The sequence below is a fragment of the Caretta caretta genome, chromosome 16, assembly GCF_965140235.1.
Source record: "Caretta caretta isolate rCarCar2 chromosome 16, rCarCar1.hap1, whole genome shotgun sequence".
NCBI classification, from domain to species: Eukaryota; Metazoa; Chordata; order Testudines; family Cheloniidae; genus Caretta; species Caretta caretta.
The window spans coordinates 7,788,819-7,811,254 of NC_134221.1; the positions used below are offsets into that span (position 1 = coordinate 7,788,819).

Here is a 22,436-nt window from a genome sequence, read left to right on the forward strand (position 1 = left end):
AGTCCTGTCATACTGGTGTCTTGCTGTGACCATGTGATTATAGATCCATTGACCTTCTGCAAGGTCAGAAGTGCGGCTGTTTGCCAGGGGAGGGTCTTTAAAACGATTTATCTTTCTTCCCTTTTCTTGAATTGGATTCTCAGTGGTGATGTATTAACAGTCACACGTTGTTTTATAGAGATACATCAGGGTATTTAAGTTGGTGACTCCTTTCTCTGGCTGGTCTAATTTGACCCTAAGGCCTAAGTTTTTCAAGACTGACTAGAGTGATTTTGGGTACCTCAGTTGGTGGAAACCCAACTTGAGAGGTCTTGACCGTAAGAAGTCCTGAGCACCTGCCCTTTGAAAATTAGACCCTTTAAGGTGTTTCAAATTGGGCACCTAAAAATGGTGAAACCCAAAATCACTCTAGTCACTCCTGAAAGTTTAGGCCTTTAATAATTTAGGCTTGCAGTGTATTAATATTCCAGGTCCAGCATCTGGACACCATATGTAAATTTGAAGGGTGGAAAAATTGCTGTCACGTTGCCTTAGCCCCAAGGAGTGGGCATGGGTTGAGTATCTTGATTTTCCACAGTAGCAAATAGATCAGGCACACCTTCCTGCTGCTTCATAGTTATCTCCCAAAATCCACAGGATCAAGTCCCCTCGGGCTGCTGATTCCCTCTGGGGTTTTGTGACTGAAGGAAACACGCCATAATGTAGAGAGTAGCGCAAGATGGGAATTTTCGCAGAACTCTTTTTCATTGAAAAATGCCAGTTTGTTGAAATGGAAACAGTCCATAAAACAGAGTGTAAATTTTCCAATGAAGAAAGTGGAGGAAAGACGCTTTGGAATTTGCCAATGTTTTGTTTAGACACATTTGAAACAAAAATCTCTGGTTTTTCTGAATCAAAATGACTTTTCCTTTAGAAATTTAAGCTCATTAGCCTAAAGATTTTAAAGAAAAAGTCAATCAAAACGCAAGTTTTGAAATGATCCAAATGAAATATTTTGATTGACCTGAATCAGAAACAACTTTGTGTTTTGGTTCATTGATCTTTTCAAGATTTTGGCTTTTCGGCCTGATTTGAGACGGGGGAAAAACCTTTGAACTCTTGAAAATATGAATGGGATGGGGAAACTGCTTCCTGCCCAGCTCGAGTAGAGAGCTGTTTCCCCGAGCACTCGAACTACTGGTTCCACTGGCTCTTCTTTCGAGGGCTGCTGGAGATAGGCAGGGCTGAGGTATTGACAGCCACGTCTGGGCTGCTTATCCCTTCACATTCTTCCTGTCAGTGCTCATCAAGTTAGGCTTTTGTTGTCAGGACTGACTGGGGATCCGTTATCTCTGGGAAGGGGCGGGGGGGAATGGAGAGAAGGGGCCTTGTGCTGGCGGCATGGACTCTTGATTTAGCAAGAGAAGGAATTTGTTTTTCCCAAAGGCCCTGCGGTATAGCAGCTCTGCTCTTGGCCTTGGTGCCAGGTAGGTCGGGCTCATGGTCTCCGAGCGGGTGCGAGAACCATTCACAAAGGATTTGTGCCCAGCTGACCTCTAACTTATCTCCTTTTCTGGCTGCCTTGGGGAGTTCAGTAAAGCGCTAGGCGCTCCGAGCTGAGTGGGTTTTTACTTCCTGCCTTGCCTTTGCTCGATCCAGTTAAGCAGATAATTGCTTTTGTTCTGATTTGGTGTCAGGTTGCAGTTTTATTGCCTACCTGGATAGGAAGCAGATTTTAGGGTCCAAATGATGATTCTGTGAAGGCTAGGTTTACACTCTCCTGCTTCAGGGCATCAGTCAACTGCTAATTAATGGGGGTTAGGAAGGGACTTTGCCTGGGAGCAGGTTATTCTATCACCGTCTGCCGCAGCGTTTCTTCAAACCTTCCACTGAATCAGCTGCTACTGGCCTCTGCTGGAGACCAGATACTAGGCAAGGTGCACCACGGCTCTGTGCCAGCTGGCAAGTCCTATGTTCCGTGGGATGCATGGGCAAAAGCCGGCCCGCCGACAGGGGTGGGAAGGGGGGGGGGGCAAAGGGGTCAATTGCCCAGGGGCCCATCGATTTAAAAGGGACCAGGAGAATGGGATGGATACATATTTTTAAATAAAAATTTAAGATTCTTTTTAAAAGGAACAGTCGCCGTTGGCCAGAGCGCTGCTGCGCCCTGCTGGTCCGGCGGAGCGTCAGCGACAGCAGCCTGGGAACTGCGGCGCCTGCTGCCTCCTCTGGCTGCTCGGGAGCTGCTGGGCCTGCCGTGCCGGCTCTCCGTCTGCGGGGCTGAGGACAGGGGGACTTTAAAGAGGAGCAGGCTCCGTCTGCGCGACCAGATTTCCTCCCCCCAGGACTGCAGCTCCTCGCCAGACACAAGCCAGCAAGTTCAGCCACCCAAGCGAGCCTCTCTAAGTTTGCCGAGAGGCAGCCGGGGCGAGCCCCCCCCTCGCTGCCACTAGCACTGGCTGAGGAGCTGCTGTCCCGGGTGCAGGTTGAGGGGCCACCTCCTTCGCTCAGCCAGGGAGCGAGGCACGGGTTTTCCCTCTGCCTTAGAATCATAGAATATCAGGGTTGGAAGGGACCCCAGAAGGTCATCTAGTCCAACCCCCTGCTCAAAGCAGGACCAATTCCCAGTTAAATCATCCCAGCCAGGGCTTTGTCAAGCCTGACCTTAAAAACCTCTAAGGAAGGAGATTCTACCACCTCCCTAGGTAACGCATTCCAGTGTTTCACCACCCTCATAGTGAAAAAGTTTTTCCTAATATCCAATCTAAACCTCCCCCACTGCAACTTGAGACCATTACTCCTCGTTCTGTCATCTGCTACCATTGAGAACAGTCTAGAGCCATCCTCTTTGGAACCCCCTTTTAGGTAGTTGAAAGCAGCTATCAAATCCCCCCTCATTCTTCTCTTCTGCAGGCTAAACAATCCCAGCTCCCTCAGCCTCTCCTCATAACTCATGTGTTCCAGTCCCCTAATCATTTTTGTTGCCCTTCGCTGGACTCTCTCCAATTTATCCACATCCTTCTTGAAGTGTGGGGCCCAAAACTGGACACAGTACTCCAGATGAGGCCTCACCAATGTCGAATAGAGGGGAACGATCACGTCCCTCGATCTGCTCGCTATGCCCCTACTTATACATCCCAAAATGCCATTGGCCTTCTTGGCAACAAGGGCACACTGCTGACTCATATCCAGCTTCTCATCCACTGTCACCCCTAGGTCCTTTTCCGCAGAAAAGGACCTAGAAAAGGACCTCCTCAGAGATCCCTCGGTAGATCTGGCGCACCAGGTCTGCCGTCTCCTCATTGCTCTGGGTGTTGATGTCCCACAGCACCAGCAGTTCAAGTATTGTATTGTATATGTTGACGTTGTTGGTCATATTCAGTTACCTCTTGTCTTTAGATTACACACGAATCACGATTAGGTGTTTAATTAGCCTACTTGATACTTCAGGTGTTTTCTTACTTTGTGCTTCCTTAAATGTTTAGACATTAATTAATTCCATCCCCTAATGTATTTATTAATTTAATGTAAATATATAATTCAAAATAACAAATTCTATATCTTATATTTAGGCTCATAATTTGTTTAATGCTGGTCCTGTAACTGGGGGGGAAAAAAGAGTTGACTAGATCAAGCAACGCCACGACTTCCGCATGGCGGGTTCTAATGTGTTATCGATAGCATAAAAAGCAGTGTTGTAAACCTCAGCCCTCCCTTTCTAGGGGGGCCATTGACTGTTCTGCCCTGGGGGCTGGAATGGCTGTCAGGGGAACTGGGCAGAAGCAGTTGAAGACCCAAGCAGGAGCATATGTACACTGGGAAAGACATTGTGTGCGTGAGTTTGTCCTCTTCAAAGTACTCTCTAAACAATGGCTAATCTGTGCAAGCCCCATGGAGGGAGGGAGATATTTGTCTCCATTTTATCAGATGGGAAAGCTGAAGGATTTGCTCAGGACCACAGAGGGGAAATGGAATCAGAGCTAGGAATAAACTCCTGGCATCCTGCTTCAAGCTTGTATCCCTATGCTTGGTAGGTATCATACGAATATATTTGTCTTGCATGAACTTCAGCCATAAAATCCCCCAAATGTTTTGATTTCCCTACTGCTTGCAGCTTGTTGCTAATAACAGATGTGCTCGGGGTATAAACAGCCTTTCAATGTGGTATTTTAGGAAAGAGCTGGGAACGGCGCTCAGGCTCTAAGCCCTGGCTGCCCGTAATACTCATCAGCGTTAGACTTGCTGCCCATCCTGTTGCCATCTTCCAGATTTGACTTTTTTTTTTTTTTGTAGTTTCAAATTATATCCTCTTTTATTTTAGCAGCAGCAACTGCCCTTTCCAAGGCCGAGGCTGGAGAAGGCTTTTATGAGCTATAATGACAAAGGGTCTTGGTGCATAATGAGCTTCTAGCTGGTATTTAGTTTTTTTCTATCTACCCTGTCGGGGAGAAGGGAGAGGCCCGTGCTTTCAAGTCCCAGCTCCAGTTCTGCTCTCAAAGACAGAGACAAAAATAGGTTTTCCATCTAGTTCGGCATTTGTTTCTTGTTCAAGTGCAGTTGACTTTTTCTCTCTTGAAGAGCGGATTTCTAAGCCTGGCATTACGTTGAATGGCTTCCACGTGGCATGGCCTTAATTTTCTTTTTACACTGAGATGTCTTTTAGTTCCTCGACCTGCTCAGAAATATTGTATCAGTGGGACTTATATGACCCCCTTTGCCATAGTCTGACAGCACTGCACAGTCTTGAATGGTTTCAGAGCAGCAGCCGTGTTAGTCTGTATCCGCAAAAAGAACAGGAGGACTTGTGGCACTTTAGAGACGAACAAATTTATTTGAGCATAAGTTTTCGTGAGCTACAGCTCTTCATAACAGCCCATGATGAGAGAGAGAATCGCTGCTATCCCCGTCATACAGACAGGGAGCAGAGGCCCACAGAGATCAAAGCATGGTGTATACGTGGAGGTTGTAGTGATATAGTCCAAGCCCTTATAAGGATGCAGTTATATATAAAGGTGGCTTATACCATTCTCATTAATCCCCTTCCCATACTGCAATAGCTGTACTGGTATAAGGCACCTTTGTACCGATACAACTGTGTCCACACCAAAGGGCTTGTGCCACACTAACTATACCTGTATAATTAAAGTGGTACAACTTTTGTGTGTAGACAAAGCCAAAGTGATTTGCTCAAGGTCACATAGAGTGTCTGTGACGGGAAAGAGAATCTTAACTGATGTCTTCTGGGTCCCAGGCAAACTCTCGGGACCATCATTCCTTGTGTGTTTTCTTGCACCTTTTTGAAATACAGCATCATGTGAGCCAAGCAGCACAGGGCTCTTTGGGATGCATTGGCACCTACAGATCCTTGCAGTTCTTGAAAGAGAGTTTATTCCTCCATAGAAATGTTGGCCCAGATCCTCAGCTGGTATAAACCAGCATAACTCCCTGGACATCAGTGGGTCTAAGGCGATATCCATTGGCTGATGATTTGGCCCACAGTTTCTCTGTCCTTCTTGTGATTCACCTGCCTTCCAGTTAGATGTGGTCTTGAGTATGAATTGATATAGCTTGTGTTTTTCCCTACAGGGTTTAAATAACTCCATTCACTAGGATTTTCCCTCTCCAAATCGTAGGCCAAAGCATAAGTTTCTTCCTCAGTTTTTACTCTATTCTAGGGTGACCAGACAGCAAGTGTGAAAAATCGGGACAGGGGGTGGGGGGTAATAGGAGCCTATATAAGAAAAAGACCCAAAAATCGGGACTGTCCCTATCAAATTGGGACATCTGGTCACCCTACTCTACTCCAACAGAGTTGCTGCTGAAGCCAGTCAGGGTTGAATAAAGATACCAGGATTTGTTGTCTATCTTAAGTACTTACATGGCCCCCCTATCACTGTAGTATCTCAATCTTCAGGTTGCTTATCCTCCCGCACCCCTACGGGGCAGAGCAAGGCTATTATCCCTATTGTACAGATGGGGAGCTGAGGCACCGGGAAGTAGAATGACTTGCCCAAGGACACTCAGGCAGTCTGTGGCAGAGCATGGAATTGAACCAGGTCTTCCAAGTCCCATGCCAATGCCCTAACTGCTAGAACATACATACCCCACCACCACCCCAGTACTCAGTACTGTGATTTTAAAAGGAGAGTGAGGGAGACCCAGGTGGTAGAGGAAATGTCATGAGAAATTTAGAAAATTTTCTGTGGAAAAGCCTGAAGTAATAAAAGCATCTTCTAGTGCCCGTTGCTGACTGTGTCCACATATCTATTCAGGGGACCCCATCACAGGGCCTAATCACATCAGCCACACTATCAGAGGCTCGTTCACCTGCACATCCACCAATGTGATATATGCCATCATGTGCCAGCAATGCCCCTCTGCCATTTACATTGGTCAAACTGGACAGTCTCTATGTAAAAGAATAAATGGACACAAATCAGAAGTCAAGAATTATAACATTCATAAACCAGTCGGAGAACACTTCAGTCTCTTTGGTCACTTGACTACAGACCTAAAGGTGGTAATTCTTCAACAAAAAAACTTCAAAAACAGACTCCAAAGAGAAACTGCTGAATTGGAATTCATTTGCAAACTGGATGCAATTAATTTAGGCTTGAATAGAGACTGGGAGTGGATGGGTCATTACACAAAGTAAAGCTATTTCCCCATGTTTATTTCCCCCACCCCCCACTGTTCCTCAGACGTTCTTGTCAACTGCTGGAAATGGCCCACCTTGATTATCACTACAAAAGGTATTTTCCCCCGCCCCCACTCTCCTGCTAGTAATAGCTCACCTTACACTCTCCTTACAGTGTGTATGGTAACACCCATTGTTTCATGTTCTCTGTGTATATAAATCTCCCCACTGTATCTTCCACTGAATGCATCCGATGAAGTGAGCTGTAGCTCACGAAAGCTTATGCTCAAATAAATTGGTGAGTCTCTAAGGTGCCACAAGTCCTCCTGTTCTTTTTGCGGATACAGACTAACGCGGCTGCTAGTCTGAAACCTCTACTAGGAGTGAATTCCAGTGGTGAGCACCTGCAGTGCTAATGAATGCCTAGGCCTTGTCCCATTCAACTTCCCTTGGGGCCCAGCTGTGCTATTACACTCTTTTATCTTGCCGCTGTGGACGGAGCTGAACTTAATTATAACCACGTTATGGAAACTTGTTGCAGCCAAAGACCAGCAGACGGTTGTTGCAGTCTTGGTTTTCCATGATCTGGTCCCATCACTGCAGGCAAGCGCAAGCCTTGTTGTTGTATGAGCTCCTGCGATGGATCTGACCGTGTGGACAAGCCCTGCTGTAAAATCACAGGTTCTAAGGCAGTTTGTGTGTTGCATTGTAGGGCTATGAATTAAGAATAGCTGCTCAAGATCCAATGATCCCTGCAGAACATTCTTTGTCCTCTACGAACTCCCAAGCCCAGCAGTGAGCATACTGCAGGGGTAAAGGGTAGTCTTGCGGAGTGAGACTGGGGAGACCTAGGAATGTGTGAGCTTGGGCAAATAACTTAATCTCTGTGCTCCATCTAAAATAAGGATAGTGATACTCCCCTAGCTCACAGGGGCATTGTGAGGTGCATTCATTAATGTGGTTAAGGTGCTTTGATTCAATGGTGTTGGGCGTTGGCTGGACAAGTACCAAGATTCCTCTTATGCACTGAAAATTCCTATGGATGGTCTACTTGGACCTGATTGGCAGTTACTAGTGCCAGCCAGCCAATGGGGAGCCTGTAGCAATGTTGACGAGGGCTCATGTGGCCACGCTTGGAAACCTCAAGCAAATTTGCTTTGATACGCTTTCAGACTAAATAAAAACTTCCTGTTTTGTAAGCTAACAAATGACATCAGGTCAGACTTTGTTTTATCGATGACTCAACTTTATGATGCCACCAGGCAGCTCTTAAAAGCAGGACGCTTTGGTCAGCTTGTGGACAGCTGTAGCTGCCTGGTGGGTCAGTGTATGAATGCCAGTGGGAGAATATTTTTTTTAAAACCTCACCTCAGGGTTTCCTGCCATAAGTAATCCCTTCTTTTCACTCATTTCTTGCTTATTACTGACCACTTGCCCCAAAATATTTTTGGTCTTCGAAAGTTTCTAAAAAAAGGACATGGTGCTTTTTGATTTTCTCTCCTTCCTTTTAATTTATCTGAAAATTACTGCAGCACGTAAAAGAAATCACAGTAGACTGCAATCCAAATGTAACCCCACACACTGTGTCTGTCGCCCTCTCCTGACTGGTATACATAAGAAACTTCTGCTTCTACCAGCTTGAGGAGTTGCTCTTTGAGCCCAATGGTTGGAGGGTCACAATTTTAATAATGGAAAGGAGTACTTGTGGCACCTTAGAGACTAACCAATTTATTTGAGCATGAGCTTTCGTGAGCTACAGCTCACTTCATCAGATGAAACATCTGATGAAGTGAGCTGTAGCTCACGAAAGCTCATGCTCAAATAAATTGGTTAGTCTCTAAGGTGCCACAAGTACTCCTTTTCTTTTTGCGAATACAGACTAACACGGCTGTTCCTCTGAAACCAATTTTAATAATGGAGGTTCTGAGTCTGAACCTCACTGATGACCCAAGCGCAGGGCGGCTGTTCTTAAAATATATATCCCAATACCCTGCATATAGATCTTGTCGTAATACTGGTTGTAAAGCTGGTTAAATGCAAAAATGCAGGGCAAAGAGACACCACTGTGATATTCTCCATTTATAAGGGGCTAAGAGCTATAACCTACCTCTCTACTTCTTTGCTACTCTGTAGAATCTATGCTGACTCCAGAAAACAGGCCTGAAGCATCGTTGCCCAGGTTAAGTAGGATTAAAAGGGAGCTCTTGAAACTCTTTCATAGAATCTCAGGGTTGGAAGGGACCTCAGGAGGTCATCTAGTCCAACCCCCTGCTCAAAGCAGGACCAATCCCCAATTTTTGCCCCAGATCCCTAAATGGCCTCCTCAAGCATTGAACTCACAACCCGGGGTTGAGCAGGCCAATGTTCAAACCACTGAGCTATCCCTCCACCCCTATTCAATGGAATGCCATATTCCTGCTGAGAATAGCAGCGCTTGTGACCCGTCTCTGCTGAGGGACTGGGCTGGGAGGCAGGACTGGGGTGGGAGGCAGGCCTGGTGTCAGGGCGAGAGCAGCAGGCAATTTTACTTGGCAAGAAAGGGGAGGGGTAAGAACACAGTGCTAGTGAGTGTTAGTGATGAGGTTCTTAAGAAGTTAGCACTCCACTTGTGAACCTGGGGAGCCATGGGCTTGCAGTTCACACAATCACTTGATTGTACAGTACTCTGAGAGGAACATGGCTGAAGCCCAAAACAGCTGAGTTCTCCTGGTTCTGATACCAACTCCCTTTGCAACTGGGATGCGTCACTTCATGCTTTTGCCTCTGTTTCCAGAGAACTGAGGCACATGCTTTCTCCATGCCCCTCATTCCTCTGTCCAGGCATGTTCCCCATCCGTTTCCGTGTATGTCCTCAGGAGCATCCCCATTCCCTGCTGTTGGAAAGGGTTGTTTTCTGTTTCTTTGAAATGCCATGATTGAAGAGCAAGACCAAGATGGAGTCTGGGCAAGTTTTAATAGTACAAGAGACACGTGGATACTGCGCAGGGCTGAGTGGATCTCCTGGTGATTAGATAGATACTAGGACAGAAAATATCATGTTCCCTCTATATAAATCCATGGTACACCCACATCTTGACTACTGTGTGCAGATGTGGTCCCCCATCTCAAAAAAGATATACTGGGATTGGAAAAGGTTCTGAAAAGGGCAACAAAAATGGTTAGGGGTATGGAACGGCTTTTGTATGAGGAGAGATTAATAAGACTGGGACTTTTCAGCTTGGAAAAGAGACAGCTAAGGGGAGATATGATTCAGGTCTATAAAATCATGACTGGTATAGAGAAAGTAGATAAGGAAGTGTTGTTCACTCCTTCTCATAACACAAGAACTAGGGATCACCAAATGAAATGAATAGGCAGCAGGTTTAAAACAAATAAAAGAAAGTAGTTCTTCACACAACGCACAGTCAATCTGTGGAACTCCTTGCCAGAGGATGTTGTGACAGTTAAGACCATAACAGGGTTCAAAAAAGAACGAGATAAATTCATGGCGGATAGGTCCCCCAATGGCTATTAGCCAGGATGGGCAGGGATGGTGTCCTTAGCCTCTGTTTGCCAGAAGTTGGGAATGAGTGACAGGGGGTGGATCGCTTGAGGATTCCCTGTTCTGTTCATTCCCTCTGGGGCACCTGGCACTGGCCACTGTCGGCAGACAGGACGCTGGGCTGGATGGACCCTTGGTCTGACCCATTCGGGCCGTTCTTGTGTTCAAACGGTCACATGTTTTCACCAGTGGAACCACACCCCAGGCTCCCTGCATGCCAGCCAGGTTCTCTGCCACTGGACCTAAAAGAGCCCATCTGCTTGCTAAGGCCTGAAGACGCTTTGCCCAAAGTGCTATGCGCCTCAGAGTCATTAGTACTATGTGTGCTGCCTTTGGCCAGGATTTGGGGCATGGGAACCCAAAACCACTGGATTCTGATTTAGCAAGCCTGTCTGCCAGGATTTTTAATTCTACCTCGCAGAGAGCTCAAAAATATCCTTCCTGGCATTTATACGTCCCTGCGGGAGCTGGGTGTCCCCCTTTGGCAGGCGGCGCCTGGTCTGTGGGTCCGCACAGAAACGCTCCTTTCTAATTATCTCCCAGGGAGCTCTAATTTGGTTCTTCAGAGAAGCAGCAAAAATCATGCCCAAGAAGGGAAGCTGATGGAGGCTGTAAGAGCCTCATGCTTTCCTGGAGGGCTGCAGGTCCCTTTGAGGTTAGTCTCCACTAAAAAGCAACATGGCTTCAGAATAGGTTGTGCCAATGGCATTAGAAAAGCAAACAGCCTCTCCTGCCCCCTCTCATCTTCCGTCTTCCCTTTGTGGGGGAGCTTGTGCCTCCCCTTTCTTGGTCTCATGTTGGCTGCTGTGAGGTAGGAAGGAAGGAAGGAGTCGGGAAGCTGGGAATTTCTGGACTGGATCAGCCCCAAGGTCTGTCTAGCCCAAGGTCCTGTCTGACAGTGGCCAGCACCAGATGCTGCAGAGGAAGGAGTCAGAATCTGATAGTAGCAGATGTGGGATTATCTGCCCTCTTACAGGTCTTGTCCTGATCCCTTATAATTAGCTATTTGGTTTAAACCCCAAAGCAAGAGGTTTTATATACCTTCCAACACATTTTTTTTTAAGCATTCGCCATTATAACTCTGTGAACTGTCTCTTGTCCAGAGGTTCCCAAACTGGGGGGCATGGAGGAACATTGGGGGTGGCAGGCCCAGGCCAGCCCCTTTGTGAGGCAGGGAGGGAGCACGTGCCACCCACCCAGCTCCGCCCCACCCCATCCACATGCCTGGCCCTGGCCCTGGCCCCAGCTTTGACATGGTTCCGCATTCAGCCGGGGGCCCAGCTGCTGGCCTCCCACTGCAGCCTGGCTACAGCTCCGCTCCCGCTCCTGCACTTCATCTGACTTCAGTGAACCCACAACATCTTTGCCACCTGAGAGCCCTTTTGCCCCCACTCTGAAGAATGTGAAACAGTGTGTGTGACAGCTGCAAGAGCAAGTATTATAGATCTGAAGGAAAAGGATTCCCCTCATGTTGGAAGAGCAGTGCGTATTGCTAACTATAACCATACATACTTTTATAGCATCTTTCATCCAAGGACTTCATAATGCTTTACATTAAGCAAACCTTACAGGTAGAGCTGGTTGAGATTTTTTTTTTTTCCTTTTTCAAAGGAAAATGCAGATTAATCAAAACCAAACTTTTCAGAGAAACAAATCAGTTTCAATGAAAGTTTTCTCAGGTCCAGGATGGAATTTCTGATAAAAAAAAAAAACAACAACCCAGAATAGTTAATAGCTTGGTGGTTAGGACTATTCTGAGATCAGTCTCTCATTTTTCATGAAAAAAATATGAAAGGTCCCAGTTTATCCCATGGCGGAACAAAACCAACTGCCTCAGTCATGAAAATGTTCATGAAGTGGAATTCTTGCTTTGCAGCCAGCCCTCCTTACAACATAGACACTGTAACCAATGTAAGCAAACATTGATACTCTTTGTCTCTGAAAACCAGTTTATCTGAATCTCCCATTCGACCTACTCAATGGGAGTTGGATTTCCTCAACAACTCTGAACATCAGCTTGCTCAACTCCCCCTTCTGTACCTCAAACCCCTCATCCCCACCCCAGAGCCCACACACCCAGCAGGAGCCTTCACCCCAACTCCCTGCCCCAGCATGGAGCCCCCTCCCGCACCCTGAACCACTCATTTCTGGCTCCACCCCAGAGACCACACCCCCAGTTTGAGCCCTCACCACCTCCTGCACCCTAACCCCCTGCCCCAACCCAGTGCGAGTGAGTGAGGGGGGGGGGGAGTGAGACACCGAGGGCGTAGGGGTTGGGCTAGGTTATTTGGTTTTGTGCAATTAGAAACTTGGCAACCCTATCTCATGGTCTTTGTGATTGCTAGATATTGTTGTGATTGTGAGTCATCCTCTTGTGAGCTAGATCTTGTTTTATTGGCTTGATCAGAATGGTTACATTTTAAGGAAGCTAACCCCACATCATAGTTAAGGATTAAACTTAAAAAAAAAAAACCAAAAAAAACCCCCAAAAAAACAACCATGAATGAATCACTTGGGCTGAATTTCAATCTGAAAACATTTTTCTGAAATAAAGTTACTAAATTAATCCCTGGCCTGAAAATAATTAATAAAATAGATTGTTAAACTTTTCAAATTATGGATCTGAAAATTACCAAATCAGATAAAATAGATCTATCATCATTTTGCAGGCAGGTGGGGTTTTTTAATGTGCACAGAGACTTTCTTCTAAGGCCTTGTCTGTATTCAAAGTTGCACAGTGTAATTGAAGGTGTGACTTCAAACCTGTTTAGTTAAAACAGTGAAACACACAGTGTAGATGCTCTTAATTTGATTTTAAACCTGTTTTATGTCTAAGTTTAAATTGATTTAAGAGTAGCTAGATCAGATCAATCAGATTTAAATTCCATTAAGGGGGTCCATGTGGGATTATGCACCACTTTAATTAAATCAATTTGAAATAATGCTTTTAGTTAAATCCATGAAAATTCTGAATATAGACAAAGGATAACATATTTTCAAAAAGAACCTAAGTGACTTAGGTGCCTCAGTCCCATAGAAAGTTGATGGGGTGTAGGCTCGTAAACCACTTAGGGGCTTTTGAAAATTTTAACCAAGGTTATAGACCAGTGTGAATTGCAGGGAGGCTGGGGAAAAGGGGCAGAATGGGACTTAATGATTGGTGGGGGTTAGAGTGAAATGCACCCAAATGGTTGGACTGGAGGAGGAGTATGGGGTATGCACAGGATGGAATGTGCCTAGCCATTCAGAATTCGTTTTGTAGGAGAAAACTTGTGTTTGCTCCAAAAGTTTGATTTTCTTCCAAATCCGTCTCAAAGCCATCACCAGGCAGCTTGGGTCTTAATGTCTGAAATGGACATCTGGATGCCTTTGGTTTAAGACTTACCAATGCTCAGAACATGATCCCCGCATATGGGAAGAGAGCGAGCATGGTGTCTTAGCCTTCTGTCAAGTAATTTCAGACTGGAGTTCCTGTATGGTGCTTGCCTGCAGCTTATGCTTCTATGGGAAAGTCCAGAAGAGAGAGGATTCTGAGACATACCGTGTATTTGTCTAATATGTGGTATAAACACATTAACACACTTAATCCTCTGTTGCTAAGTAGTTTCAGATGATACCGGCACTGTCTGATTGAAGTCCCATATACGCTAGCTGTGATGCTTAAAGTGTTCCCATGAACAGTACAAACATTGATTAACCCTTTGGCTTCTCAAAAGCAGGTGGTGCCAGGGAAAAGCAGAGGAATTGCCAGGATTTGTGTGACGAGAGCTCCAATATTTAAATACTGTCCAGGATTCCTTTGGGAAAATCAGGGGGATCGTTATGTGTTACACAAGTGCTAATTGCAGCAGTTTCATCACCAGAACAGTTTAGGATTTCGTCCTTTGTGTAAATGAGACGAGTTGAAACCTACCATATGGGAAGGGCTGTTTAGTGTCTAAACTAGGGAATATGGGGTCTCTTCCCAGCTCTGTATCTGGGATTTTGGGCAAGCTGATGTTCAGAGTTGTTCAGGAAATCCAACTCCCATTGAGTTGGCCGAATGGGAGATTCAGATACTCTTTGTCTCTGAAAACAAGTTTATCAATGTTTGCTTACGTCGGTTACAGTGCCTATGTTGTAAGGAGGGCTGGCTGCAAAGCAAGAATTCCACTTCATGAACATTTTCATGACTGAGGCAGTTGGTTTTGTTCCACCATGGGATAAACTGGGACCTTTCATAATTTTTTCATGGAAAATGAGAGACTGATCTCAGAATAGTCCTAACCACGAAGCTATTGACTATTCTGGGTTGTTTTTTATCAGAAATTCCACCCTGGACCTGAGAAAACTTTCATTGAAACTGATTTGTTTCTCTGAAAAGTTTGGTTTTGATTAATCTGCTTTTTCCTTTGAAAAAGGAAAAAAAAAATCTCAACCAGCTCTACCTGTAAGGTTTGCTTAATGTAAAGCATTGTGAGGTCCTTGGATGAAAGATGCTATAAAAGTATGTATGGTTATAGTTAGCAATACGCACTGCTCTTCCAACATGAGGGGAATCCTTTTCCTTCAGATCTATAATACTTGCTCTTGCAGCTGTCACACACACTGTTTCACATTCTTCAGAGTGGGGGCAAAAGGGCTCTCAGGTGGCAAAGATGTTGTGGGTTCACTGAAGTCAGATGAATAAGAGAATCTGTGGTAGAGACAGGAACTGTACCAGATCTCTTAAGCATAGCCCAGTGCTCTAACCTCAAGACCATCTTTCCTCTCCAAATAACTTTTGTGAGATTTCCTTAGTCCTTGCTCATGTTTGCAACCCTCCCAATTGAGTGTGACTTTCAATTTCACCAATGTGCTGTTAAGAAGAGCTGGTCGGGGATTTTTTGACACATCCCCCTTTGTCATCAAAAAATGTCGGTGAATTGAAACCCAATTTGTCTGTGAAACAAAGTTGGTTTTGACGAATTTTCTGGCTCGAAAATATTTTTGAACAAAAAGTAAGTTTCGAAATTGTCTCAACATCCCAAAATGAAAACGTTTGGTTTTTCTAGTAGAAATGGCTGTGTTTCAAATTTTTGAGTACGTTTAGACTAAAAGAAGATTTTAAAAGCGATCAAAAATGACATTTTTAAAAATGATCAAAACCTAAGATTTCAGTTAACCTGAACCCAGAAACTTCTTCAGATTTTGGATTCAGGAAAATGTTTGAGATTTTTTTTTTTTGTCCCAGTTTGGGGCAGGAAAACTTTTCAATAGTATGAATATTTTTGCAGGATGGGAAAACCATTTCTTGGCCATCCTGTTCTTCTGTTAAGCCCCTTGGCCTTTCCATGATTCATATGTTAAATAACACCCCGTCCTCCAGCAAAGCTTTGGAAGTGTAATGAACACCTGGTCCCTTTGCGCATGGACTCCCGGTGGGATTTCTCTGCGGCATTGTATTCCTTCTCCAGTTCCGTGTTTTTAACAAGATGCAGCTTGTTTCTTTCATTTGATCATCTGCTCCACCTTGACTGGGTACAGAAATCAGCTTTGAAATTGCTTTGATGGCTGCTCTGTCGTGATCTGTAACAGTGGTGCTGGCGACAGAGAGTGTTGAAATAGACGGCAGTGATTCAGGAAGAGAGACCTTTCTTTTTCTGTTTCAAAGTATCATGAGTAGGGCCCTACCAATTTCACAGCTGTGAAAAATGTGTCATGGACCGTGAAATAAGCCCTTCTCCATGAAATCTGATCTTCCCCTTGCTGCTGGGAGTACCCTAGCCAGGGGGTTCCTAGCTGCAAGTACCCCCCTGGGCTGGGGGTGGGGGACAGGACTTGTCCTTCCCCTGCGCTGCCACTCTTGCTGTCGCAGGGGAGATCAGATCGACCTCTGAGTGCCCCTCCTGCTGCAGGAAGCTCCAACCTCAGAGATTCCTGCAGCTAGAGGAGACTTGTGGAGGTGGGTCCAATCTCCCCCTGCTGCTGGGAGCACACCAGCCAGGGGGCTCCTAGCTGCAAGTCCCTGCTGGGTGGTGGAGGGACATAGGACCCTGGCAAGAGGCTGGATTTAAGCCTTCCTTTTCCAGAGTGCTCTTGTCCAAAGGTGTTGCACATTTCTTGGCACCTTCCTGGTGCCATTTCTGTTCCAGGTCTCTCAAGGTGTTTCAGATCATGCTTTGCAAACACAACCACTGCTCAGCAAGGTCAGGCACTACACTGCCCACAGGGTAACCCACAGCTGGCACCTCTGGGATTTGCATTAAGCCCCAAGTAGAACAGACACTGCCGTTCACCTTTATTCAAAGGGTTGGAAGCATATCGAATAAATGTGATGAGGAATCTGTCCCTCACTGGGGCCTGAACCCACGAAGCTCTGACCCACAAACCAGAACCTCTCTGCAAGAAAAGTCTCCATTTGCTCTTATCAGAAGTATTGCTTATTTTCTCCCCCGACTCCCATTTTTTCTTACTTATTTTTCCCTCCTCCCTCTGTTTTCTTGAGGTCAGACCCTTTGTCCCTCGGCAGCATCCACTGGCTTCCAGTTTGCAGTGAGAGTTTAAGAGACGGAATATTAGCCGTCGTGGGGGGCCTGGGGTGGGAACGGAGAGCTGTTCATCTCCACACCGCTCACCTTCACAAGCCCCTGCTGCTTCCTCCCATGTAGATGACCTCTATTGGGCTTTCATTGTCTGGCCCAGAGGAGATTGCCAGTCAAAGGCCTGCTCTGCTACAGGGAGGGCTTGTGGGACACATTCTCTTCCAGTGCCATGGATAACTCCATTAAGGATGGTCCAGGGGTTAAGCTGCTAGCCAGGGGCTTTGGAGGTGTGGATTCAGTTCCCTGCTCTGTCAGACTTCCAGTGTGTCCTTGAGACTTAGGGTATGTCTATGCTGCAAAAGAAAACCCATGGCAGCAATTCTCAGAGACCTGGGTCAGTTGACATGGACTACAGGGCTAAAAAATAGCAGTGTAGATGTCCCTGCCCAGGCTCTGAGTTGCACCACCCTGACTAGAGCCTGAGCACGGTTGTCTACACAGCTAGCGTTAGCCCTGGAGTGCAAGCCCAAGTCCATTGATCTGGACTCTGTGGCTCGCTGCTGCGGGTTATTTCTGGTTTGCAAGGGAAAATGGATACTGTAGTTGGACACCATTGTCCTGGGCTCTGTTAAACTGAAACCTTTCTCCAGTCAAATCTGACCACACCCTGGTTCCTGGAGTTTTATAAAATATTCACATAGCCAGGAGCAGAGAGAAACAGCTCACTCCAGTGCCAATGGGATAAAATTTTCTTACCCACTCTTGATATTTAAGTACAAATTGGCAATGGCTTTTTTTTTCTTTTCTTTTTTTTTTTTAAGAAGAACCCGAAATCTGTGGTGTGCTTTGGAGCCCAGCCACACTTGCAGTCTGTGCCTCCATTGAGGAAAAATGAGGGCACTTGTTGGGACTAGCTTTGTGGTAGTGAAGTGGGCAGGGCTAGGTAGCATCCCTTGAGTCTTATGCCAACTGCACAGTCTAACCTTTCCATTCCCCATGCTTGGTTTTGCCCTGCTGGACATGATGAAGATCCTTGTGCTGAGCTGTCTGCTGCTAGATTTTCAAGCAGCTCGTGCTGCCACAGGCTTTCCTAAGGTAGGGGAATTTTGAGCAGGGGGTTGGACTGGATGACCTCCTGAGGTCTCTTTCAACCCTAATCTTTTATGATTCTATGAATTGTTTAGAGTTGGTGCTAATCTCCCCCATGGGCATCCTGCCATGGAGGGCGCAGCTGTAAGTCTCATTTATTGTAACATGAAATTGTTTGTCCTGGTTGTTCAGTCCAGTTTGATTGCAAGAAGTAAAGGCTTTTGGTATGTGTCCTTTTCCACATATCTGCATCCCTTCAGTTATTGGTTGGTGTGTGTGTGTGTGTGCTGAGGGGGGGGGGGTCCTCCAGAAGACAAACTTATTTTACCCCCTTAGAGAGTGCCTATATCAGTTCCTTTGAAGATAAATAAATGCCACCGTTAAATTGTTTCAAAATGTCCACAAAGAGGATAATAAGTTGGCTGGGGTTAAACAGGAAGTAGAATGCAGGGACATTTTGCTGTATATTTATATCATGTCCATAAATCTTTTCAGGCAAGCAACTGTGTGTCATTCTGCTGCTCTGGTTCTATCTTCCTTAGATCTTCCTTCATGGAGTGAACTGGGCATGGCCAGGTCCTGTTTTTAACCAGACTTCCTTTCTGCAATGTGACTGACCTCAGTGGATACTAGGGTGACCAGATATCTCAATTTTATAGGGACAGTCCCGATATCTGGGGCTTTTTTCTTATATAGGTGCCTGTTGCCCCCAAGCCCCATCCCGATTTTTCACACTTGCTATCTGGGGACCCTAGGATACGCTGCTGCACCGCAATCCTGTGACTCCCAATTTCATTTGTTTTTATTCTGAATTCAAATAAGTCATTTTGAAGTGATTTTTTTCTTCTTTACTTCTGCTCGAGGTGGCTGTTTGTTTCTGTGTTAATCAGGCTTGCAAGGAGACTGAACAGTGTGTGAGATACACTCGGGGAAGTGGATTACTGTGGCTCGGTGCATCAGACAAAGTGTTATTGACCTTCCTTCATTTTAATTGCGGCAATGCTGTATCTAACTGTATGGAGTTCAGACTTATTTCAGCTAGATCAGAGGTTTTCAACCTTTTTTCCATTTGAGACCCCTAAAATTTTTTGAAGGGAGGTGCCAGACCCCTCTGGAAATCTTACCCATAGTCTGCAGATCCCCAGGAGTCCACAACCACAGGTTGAAAATCACTCCGCTAAATCAGTAGCCTGATGACCGCAGTACAGTGCCACAGAGCAGCACTCACACAGCTACAGAGCTGAGGGATTTACTGTTTGGCCCCAAGTTTCAGTTCAGTTTCCTTTAAATAAGTTGTGCGAATCTATATTTAGTAATCGAGAAGCCCAACCAACTCTCTATTCCAAGGAGCAGTACTGGAAGAAATCACTGATGGAGAAATGTCCCTATTTTTACAAATCCATACACGTTGTGTGAAGAGATCAATCAAGCATGTCATCCAGGGTTTAATTTTGTGGCTTCATTTAGTTCTTGAGGAAACGAACCCTGGAGTTGTTGGCCAAAAATGCCTCAAATACGCTAGTCTTTTAGGGAAATCTCCAAGTAGCTTCACTGGGGACAGCAACAGCAGAGTGATAGTAGAGCAGAGCCATCGGCATTTTTACCACCATGTCCAGCCCTGCTCAAAGCTGGACTAGCTAACAGAGAGGGAAAAATTCTTGTCATTGCCTGAGCTCTACTTGTACTAGTGCTTCCACTACGGACACTGTTCTGCAGATGCCAGGAATCGGCAACCTTTGGCCCGCAGCCCGTCAGGGAAAGCCGCTGGCCGGCCGGGACGGTTTGTTTACCTGCAGCGTCCGCAGGTTCGGCCGATCGCGGCTCCCACTGGCCGCGGTTCATCGTGCTCCAGGCCAATGGGGGCTGTGGGAAGCGGTGGCTAGCACATCCCTCAGCGCACGCTGCTTCCCACAGCCCCCCCCCCCCCCCCCATTGGCCTGGAGCGGTGAACCTGCTGATGCTGCAGGTAAACAAACCGTCCTGGCCCACCAGGGGCTTTCCCTGACTGGCCACGGGCCAAAGGTTGCCGATCCCTGGCATATACAGGAGTGCTTTGTTGGGAGACTTCCTGAAAAACAAATGCGTCCTCGCTGTTAGTTCCACTGGTAAGTAACCAAGGCTTACATCTGTGGCACTAAGTATTAAAATATTTTTCGTGAGCTCTCAGCCTGATTGAAACAAAGTCCTCCAGTGAGTATGGATACCTGTTAAATACAGAACAACTTGCCTTAAGCGACACCAAAAGGACCAACAAAAATTGATGGCTTATGCAGAATATGACACATCCTGATTCTCCTCTTGCTCCAGTGTAAATTGGGAGCCACTCCACTGAAGTCATTGGAATTACACCAGCGTAAAACTTGCATGCAGAGAGACTCGTACCCAGGATTGTTGCTGGTCAGCAATATTTTGACACAATGTTTTTAATTGAAAAATGCCAATCCATCAAAGGGAAAGGGTCACTTTTGATGGATTTCTCAACTTGAAATATTTTTGAAAACATTTTGAAATTGTCCATGTTTCTTTTGACATATTGGAAATGAAAATGTTTGGTTTTCCAGTTTGAAACCGCTTTTTGTTTTGAAATTTAAGTAAAAATATATTTTTAAATGGACACAATCAAAACAAAATGTTTCCATTAACTGGAACTGAATTCTCCCCCTCCTCCTTTCTGGATCATGAACATTTTTGAGATTTTGACTTTGTCCTGATTTGGGAAGGGCTAAATTTTCAAAACCTCAAAAATTTTAATGGGACGGGGAAACTTTCCTGCTCAGCTCTACCTAGGATGTTGGCAAGACTTTAGGGCACACTCTTAAGATAGGAAGTTGCCTGATAAGAGCTGTATCTTGTTCGGGTTTCTCTGTAATCAAGACAGCACCTCATTGATTCTAATAGGTGAACTTAAAAGGGGATGGTTGTGTTAACTTATCAGCAGGGTCATGGCTTTGATGAACCTTCCCCCCCGCCCCAGTCCCCCCACTCAGCTTCCTTGTGAATCCAGGCCTGTTCTAACACTGTTACAGAAACAGAGATATGGGAAGGGTAACTGATTGAGGTCTGTTTTCCTTCCTCCTCGTTCCCACCTCTCCCCGCCCTCTTGTCAAGTTAAATGAGGCACCACATGTTCTGGAAGTTTAATTATGTTTCCTCTCTTTATTTCGCCTCTTGGTACACTTGCTGTTGGTGGCAGATTAATTCAGCATTTCTAAATAAGCAACAGCGGGTCTGTTAACCAAGACCAGGTGCCTAGCAAACAGTTGGGCCAAATGATGTTGCTAACCAGTTCTGCTCAAAGCAAGATCCTGGCAGATGTGGATGGGCTAGAGAGGATCTCACGAACGAGTGTCCCTTCCTGGTCTGTCCCCATTTTACAACAGTATAACCCCAGTAACAACATTGATGACTTTGTCTACACTAGCATTCTTGCTGTTGCTATCACCAATGGGCTGCAGTTGTTGGAGATTTAAAAGGGCAACGCAAGTGTGGGGCTTGGTCTCCCTCTAGTGACTGCTTTAAGAGGATTCTGACTGTGATTTATTATTTCTTTTGTGGTAGCGCCTAGTCATGGACCAGGACTCAGTTGTGCTAGGCCCTGTACAGACACAGAACAAAAGGGGTTTACAGTCTGAGACAACAAGCAGATACAGGCAGACAGGGGAGAACAATGAATGTGTCGGGTGTTGTTTCCAGATAGAGGGCCTGAATGGCTGAAAATTCTGGATTCAGACCTTACTGTTAACCTAAGTTGTAGTTAGTGACAAGAATACTGAAGATGAAGTTTAACATCTGTTCTAATGCAGCTAAACCACTTTGGGTTGAACATCTTACTTGTTTCGGGAGGTTATTTTCTTTCTGAGTTTGGAACTTCTTATATTTCATGATTTCCCCCTTCCCGCTCCCCTGTCCCTGTATGGGGAAGGGTGAGGTACCAGGACTCCATCTCTCTTGTGCTAGGAAGCTGCAAGACCAGTTGTTAGTGGCACCGTCCCTAAGGGGGCAGTTTACTCTGATGGGCTAACCCAGAATGAAACCCTTGCTAGTCACCATGTTTAATTCATTAATTTGCCACAGATGTCCAAGAGACTGCCCTTCTTCTTATCTTTCCCTTTCCCTGCCTCCCAACCCCCTTCCCTGCTGGACCCTCAAGGCGGTTTCCTGCCTAGAGTGTTATTCCAGCTGCTGTTAAATGGAAGAAAGAAAAGGAGTACTTGTGGCACCTTAGAGACAGCTCACGAAAGCTTATGCTCAAATAAATTGGTTAGTCTCTAAGGTGCCACAAGTCCTCCTGTTCTTTTTGCGGATACAGTCTAACACGGCTGCTACTCTGAAACCTGTCATTAAATGGAAGAGGAAGTTTCAGAGTAAGGGCTGGGAGCTTAGCAATTGTCCTTAATTGAGACATGACTGAGCATGTGACTGCACAGAGACCACAAGGGGACTTTAAGTGCTTTGAAAGTTGTATGTCAAAGACTTTGGGTTTATGGATTTGTGCCTCATGTAACTCCGTGAATCCAACATCCGCTTGCACCAGGGTTGGATTTCGATCCCCCTGGCTCCCCTCCACAAAAACAGGCATTTAATTTTGTTTTACCCTTTAGTTCGAGGCTGATAGAAGTGGCTACATGTTAAAGTTTTGTCTGTGGCCTAGAATTTCACTTGGCCAATGCTCTGGGTGCCTTTAGCA

The 22,436-nt window shown here is 45.7% G+C and overlaps 1 protein-coding gene across 3 annotated transcripts in view; it reads left to right on the forward strand.

Annotated features, from left to right (window-relative positions):
* Window positions 1-22,436, forward strand: part of LOC125623348 (uncharacterized) — a 253,272-nt gene that overhangs the window by 95,391 nt on the left and 135,445 nt on the right. The gene's annotated exons all lie outside the window — the stretch shown is intronic.